The sequence below is a fragment of the Magnolia sinica genome, chromosome 10, assembly GCF_029962835.1.
Source record: "Magnolia sinica isolate HGM2019 chromosome 10, MsV1, whole genome shotgun sequence".
Taxonomy (NCBI): Eukaryota; Viridiplantae; Streptophyta; class Magnoliopsida; order Magnoliales; family Magnoliaceae; genus Magnolia; species Magnolia sinica.
Genome location: NC_080582.1, coordinates 70952893 through 70960520, shown reverse-complemented (window position 1 = coordinate 70960520; position 7628 = coordinate 70952893).

Genomic DNA, 7628 nt, shown 5'->3' with positions numbered 1-7628 from the left:
TACAGCTAAAGGAAAGAAGTGTTGTACCCTTTACAAGGCAAGTATCAGTGTGTGCAAGGGTGGATTGAACGTAGCATAAGATTCAACTATTGACATGCGGCACATGCGTTTAGGCCATATGAGTGAAAAAGGGCTTCAGCTACTAGCGAGGAAGTGACTCCTTCCAGACGTGACAGGTATACCTCTCAAAACCTGTATTGATTGTTTATTAGGAAAACAATATAGAGTTTCATTCGTTAAAACTGCTTCTCATGTTACTAAAGTGCATGCATTAGATTTGGTTTATTTTAATGTTCGTGATCCTATGAGGACAAAAACCTTAGGTGGGGTATTATATTTTGTCACTTTTATAGATGATGCATCTAGGAAAGTTTAGGTATATGCTTTGAAATCCAAGGACGAGGTCTTTGTTGTGTTTAAATTGTTTCATGCTATGGTTGAGAGAGAGAGAGGCAGATCATTGAAGTGCATCTGCACTGATAATGGTGGTGAATACATTGACGACTTTCATGAGTACTGCAAGTCCCTGGGTATACGGCATGAACAGACGGTTCCTAAGACCCCCCAGCATAATGGTGTAGCTGAGAAAATGAATCGCACCATTGTTAAGAGAATCAGATGCATGTTATCCCATGTGAAGTTACCCAAGACGTTCTGGGGAGAAGCAATGCACACGATGGTGTATTTGATAAATAGGTCTCAATTAGCCCCATTGAATGGAGTATCTGAGAAGGTGTGGACTAGACAGGATCCATCGTACAATCATCTCAGGGTGTTTGAATGCAGGGCATCCGTTCACGTACCAAAGGACAAGAGGTCCAAGCTCCATATGAAGATCAGGTAGTGTGTGTTCTTGGGGTACGGTGACGAAAAGTTCAGTTACAGATTATGGGATCTGACCAAGAAGAAGCTCGTCAAGAGCAGAGATGTGGTTTTCTTTGAAGATCAGTGTATAAAAGACATTGGTAAGCCAGAGAAGAACCAGCCTAGTTCATGTGAGCTAGAGGACATGGATCCGATTATTCCTCCCGTGGTGCCTGATGACGGGGGAGTACAGTAAGGTGCAGAGGACGAGGGAGTTCCTATAGAAGATGGACCAGGGGAGCAACCCCCACTTGATCCACCTGTTGAGCCACAGGTGAGGAGGTCATCTAGGGACAGACAACCGTCCAAGAGGTACTCGCCGCATGAGTACATTATGCTCACTGATGAGGGAGAGCCAGTAGATTATTCTGAGGCCTGGAATCCTTGCATAAGAACCACACCTATGATATGGTGAAATTGCCTAAGGGCAAGAAAGCTTTAAGCAACAAGTGGGTATTCAGAAAGAAGGTTGAGCAGAAGAATTCACAGATGAGGTTCAAGGCCAGACTTGTGGTAAAAGGGTTTGGTCAGAGGAAAGGCATAGACTTTGAGGAGATATTCTCACTAGTGGTGAAGATGATATCCATACGGGTGTTGCTTGGGTTGGTGGCTAGCATGGATCTGAAGATAAGGCAGTTAGATGTTAAAATTGCCTTCCTCCATAGTAACCTGGAAGAAGAGATCTACATGCACCAACCAGAGGGGTTCGAAATCAAGGGCAAAGAGCATATATTGTGTAGGCTGAGGAAGAACTTGTATGGGCTGAAACAAGCTCCACAGCAATGGTACAAGAAGTTTAACTCGTTTATGTTGAAGCATGGATATGACAGAACGGAGTCGGACCACTGTGTGTTAACGCGCAAGTTCTCAGATGGTGATTTCTTAGTTCTGCTGTTATATGTTGATGATATGTTCATCATGGGAAAAGACATCAAGAAGATCGACAGGCTGAAACAGGAGTTGGGCAAGTCGTTTGCGATGAAAGACTTGGGCCCGGCTAAACAGATCTTATGAATGGAGATAACCTGTGACAGAAGCAGCAAGAAGTTTTGGCTGTCACAAGAGCGGTATATTGAGAAAGTCCTATAGCGGTTCAATATGAATGCAGTGAAGCTGGTCAGTACTCCACTAGATGGTCACTTCAGATTGAGCGACAGGCAGTGTCCCAAGACGAAAGTAGAGGTGGAAGGGATGCAGAAGATACCCTACGCGTCAGCAGTAGAAAGTTTGATGTATGTTATGGTGTGTACACGCCCAGACATAGCATATGCAGTTGGTGTTGTCAGCCGGTATCTTGTCAATCCTAACAAAGAACATTGGGCAGCGGTGAAATGGATACTGCGGCTTCTAAGAAGCTCATCCAGGTTGAGCTTATGCTATGTGACGGAAAACTTGTGTTAGAGGGCTACACAAATGCAGATATGGCAGGTGATATAGACTCTAGGAAATCTACATCAGGATTCATGTTCACGTTTGCAAGGGAGTGGTTTCTTGGCAAAGCAAGCTACAGAAGGTCGTAGCATTGTTGACGACAGAGGCCGAATACATTGCAGTCACAGAGGCATGTAAAGAGATGCTTTGAATGAAGAGGTTCCTACAGGAACTTAGCCTGAAGTAGGAGTAGCACGTGGTCTATTGCGATAGTCAAAGTGCAATACACTTGAGCAAGAATCCAAGTCAGCACTCCAAGTCGAAGCACATAGAGATATGGTATCACTAGATCAGGGATACTTTGGAACAGAAGGTGTTACAGCTTAAGAAGGTCCACACAAACGATAATGGGTCAGACATGATGACCAAGGCTTTACTCAAGGGCAAGTTTGAGGTTTGTGGAAACCGGGCTGGCTTGAAGAAGGTGGATTCCTCATGAGTCGAAAAGGGAAAGATTTGATGGGAAATTTCTCCTCATTGCTGGTTTTGATGAAATCGAACCAGTTTCGATATCATCGATAAATGTCGAATTTTTCACTACTGGTCGCTGTATAGTTTTTGTCCTGTCTCGATATCATCGATGGACTTTAGATGATATCGAAGGTTGTCATTGAGAGACCTTCGATGACATCGATAATTAACAAAATTTTTACCCCTGGTCGCTGGATGGTTTTGGTCCTATTTCGATATCATCGAAGGACCGTCAATGATATCGAATGCTGTCATCGAGAGACCTTTGATATCATCGAAGAGTTACGCAGATGCGATTGCGAAAACGCAGATTCTTCAGATTTTGTTTCTTATTTGGATTCTACCTCTTTCTATTCTTATATAAAGGGATGTATGCGGGATTAGGGTGTATTCCAGGGTATTCTAAGGTTTCCTAAAGGTACTCTAAGAGGGCTTAGGGCTATCAAAGGGGAGAGAGAGAGAGAGAGAGAGAGAGAGAGAGGAAGAGAGAGAGGAAGCTTGTGGAAGGGAGATTCTGCTCGTAGAGGTGATCTACTTCGTAGTCTATGTCTTAGCGCTTCTATGTCCTCATGATCGGTGAGATTGCTCTATTTTTCATTATTCTCTTATTGTTCATCCACTCTTGCGTGAGTGAAGAAGGTTTGATCCATGCGGTGTGTGCTTGTGATCGGTTGTAATGTTCTGCTTTATAGTGGATTGTTGATTTGGATGAAATCCCGTGGTTTTTACTTCTTTGAAGGTTTTTCACGTAAAATTCTCTGGTATTGTGTGGTTTATGCTTTGATTTATTTTATTGCTTTATTATTCCATAATTTTGGTTTGTTTTGGGAGACTAGATCTTAAGATTTTGTGTAAGGCCCCCAACATTTATTCATGTCGTCCAGCCATTTTTTTCAACTTATGTAGGGCGGATCCAATGCTAAGGTGAACCACACCATAGAAAACTATACGTAAAATGATGTCAACTGTTGAAACCTTCACAGGGCCTGCAGTGATTTTTATTTGTATTCAACCTGTTTGATAAGGTTACACAGAACATGTGCAGGTAAATTCCAAAACTCGGTCGGCATAGCTTTCCGTCGCAGCAAGGCTCCATCCGGATATCTGCGTCTTACAAATTTGGTGGGATGGACGCGGTTTTTGCGGGAGCGTTTAGGAAGTTATTGCGTTGGGATGCTACGTGGAACCCACCATGATGTTTTCTTAGAATCTACCCCGTTCATATGTTTTTAGAGATCATTTTAGGACATGGTACCATGGGGTGAATCCAAAACTCGAGTGTGTCACATGAGAAGAAACATTGGATATTTAGTGACCATCATTGAAATATTCATGGGCTACATAAAAGCTTCGTATCTGGTTAAAGTTTCTTTGATTTTAAATCATCTCAGTAGAAATGACCTTATAAACGGTTTGGATGAGATATAAATATCAAGCGGATGCCATAAAAGTTTCAATAATAGGAAACTGTTTTCTCAATTTTTCCTTAAAAACTTATTCGGGCCATAGATGTTTTGGATAAGCTGATATTTGCGTTTTCAAGCGTCTGTGTGACCTAGCAAATAAATAATATCGTGGGTCTATGAAGTTTTTAATGGTGGGCGTTTAATCACCACTATTTCTTTCCTGTGGTGTGGTCCACCTGAGATTTGAATCTGCCTCATTTTTATATGCATGCCCTTAAAATGAGCTGTAAAAATGGATGGACGTCTAAGATAAAACACACGCATCATGGTGGGGCCCACAGAACACCAACCAGTACTGCAGGGGTCACTACCGAATCGAGTCCTAGTGAAACGGATGGGTTGCAGGAAATCAGATACCGGATTTGATGGACAGAAAATCAATGGGCGCAGCTGGAACACAGAGTAATGTGGTTGGAGGGACGCCAGAAGCCGATTACCTGAAACCCTGTTGTGAACGGATGGAAAAGAAATATTACTCTGTGTGCCCTAATATGTTTTTGATGGTGCCACTTTCAACAACTACTGTTTCCTATATTAAGGATCACTTGAGATTTGGATCTGGTTCATTTTTTAGCTCATGTGCTGCAATTTTAGGCTCATGCCCATATAAAATACATACATCAAGGTGGGCCCCATGGTAAGTGCCGAGTCGGTTACACCTAATCCACTCCTGTGATACGGTTGGTGGGCTCCTACAGCACTGGGAATCCAGTCAGTGGACCACTACGATTACATTAAAAAAAAATAATAATAATAAAATAAAATCCTAACTCAGAAAGATTATCCTAATATACTCTAACAATTTTCATGGAAGGTTACACCACTTAAAATTATGGCATTAAATAGATGATTTATATGATCACACCACTTTAACCAGTGGCATGAAAATTTATAATTTATATAAAATTGAATTACTTAGAAATAGAGAAAATACTTTCATTGGCATCAATGATGTTGTTGTAATCCATAAATTGTTATTATATTTCATTCTATTAAAAGAAGTATTGACCAGTTAGGCCTATTAGCTCTTATTTTCTTATTATCTTTTATTTATATTAATTAGGATATATTCGGTATTTTTACTTTTATACCTAAGGGATATAATTATCATATTAGTTTTATTTTATGATAATAATAAAAAAAAAAGAATAGGAAGTCTAACTCAATTAGAGTTTTTCTTCTCCTCTTCTACGTGCATAATATTGTACTATGATAATAACTGAATCGTTTTACATGGTATCAGAGCAGTGATCATTGTCTCTCGTAGTATGTGTGAATGTGTGGATTGACTGCCTTCATCGATTACGGTGTTCACGATCATCAATCATTGTGAATGATTATTCTCTTAAGTGTGGTACTTATACCATGTAAAGTATATAGGTCGAGAGTGTTCGTTGGTCACAAAGGTTAGCACATGTTCGTAGAAACTTGCGGCATATTAGTCTCTTGCCGCATATGAAAGTGAGAAGTAATTTGAAAACTAGATTCATAAATCCATCGGTCTAGTCCTCTAGGGGCTCAAATAACTTCTATTAAATTAAATGGATCAAAGTATCTCAATGGATGCCATAAATGATCACAGTGAACGAATGCTTTCAAGCACCATGATGACTCCACCTGGTGTCTTTGGAAGCGGATTGGCTGGTGTACTATATAGTTGCTGTAAATACGTGTCATGTGAAGACGAGCGCGGACGCTCCTCGAGCTCCCAGTTGTACTAACGGCTCAAAGTAAATCAAAGTTGCATGGCCCTGAAATGATGTATTTATTATATCCACACCGTTCATCTACTTTTGAATATCATTTTAAAGCTTGAGACAAAAAACGAATCATATACAAAGCTAAACTTGGCCACACCACAAATAGCAGCGGGATAATGATTTTCACATTTAAAACATCGGTAGGGCTCACAATAATGTTTATTTTCCATCCATTCTGTTCATGAAGTCACAAATATCCTTTCCGCCTAACCATTTTAGAGATTGGGATAAAAAAATGAAGCATATTTAATGTTCAAATGGATCACACCACTGGAAACAGTTGAATAGAACATTTACAGTTGAAAATTTCTTGGGGCCACGTAAGTTTTGGATCAAGCTTATATTTGTGTTTTATGTTCATCCATATATTTATAATCTTATGAACACGTTGGATGGCTAATAAACATTACTGTGGGGCCTAGAAAGGTTTCAACGGTGAAAATCATTATCCCTACTGTTTACAATGGTACAATCCACTTGATCTTTGGATGTGCTTCAATTTTAGGATCAGCCCTTTAAATTAGATGGAAAAACGAATGGACGGCGTAGATAGACCACACATAGTCAAGGTAGTCCCAGCTTAGTTTACTCAGTATGATAAGAGTGTAGTGAGTAACGCACTACCCAATCCGACTTCGAAAGTCTTTCGCAGGAAACCCGGGTCCGTCTAGGATTTCGGGGTGGGGGCACGGATGTCCACGCATATGTTATCTGCAGTGCATGTGCGACCCACGTGAAAGAGGACGCGGATTTCCTGCGAAAGCCTTTTGCAGGAAGTTCCTGCACAAGGATGCTGGGTGGGGCCCACCACCATGTTTCTGGGAAATATATTCCGTTCATTTATTTGGAGAGCTAATTTTAGTACACGTGACCAAAAATGAGTTGGATACAACACTAAAGTGGACCACACCAGAGGGAAAATTGGGAAAACAAATGCCTACCGTTGAAACCTTCTTGGGGTCCACCTTGATGTTTATATGCCATCCAAACCGTTTATAAGGTCATTACCATAGGGATGAAGTGAAAATACAAAATAAAATAGCCTGAAACAAAGCTTTTATGGTCATAAGAATGTTTCAACGGTTTTCACCGAATATCCAATGTTTATTCTCGTGTGGCCCACTTGAGTCTTGCATCCACCTCATTTTTTTTTTTATTTTGTACTAAAATGAGCTCACAAAACGGATAACCGGAGTATATTTCCCAGAAACATAGTGGTGGGCCCTACCCAGCAACCTTGCGCAGGAACTTCCTGCGAAAGGCTTTCGCAGGAAATCCGCGTCCCGTGAAAGAGGAGCGGAAGGAAATGGAAGGAAGCAGATTGCAAGGAGTGCCACACACCACCAACTTCGGTGGTGTGCCACACGCCACTTGACCTCACCAAGTTCAGTAGGCCCATCATGATGTATGTATTATATCTAAACTGTCCATACTTTTTGCAAAATGCGTTTAAAGCATTAGCTAAAAAATAAGCATATCCGATGTTTAAGATAATTGAGCATCTTTCATCCAAAACTTTTTAGGGGCCATAAAAGTTTTGAACTCAGCTGATATTTGTGTTTTTCTTTCATCTAGGTTCCGTGTGATCTTGTCAACAAGTTGCATGGCAAATAAGTGTCACGGTGGGCCCTAAGAA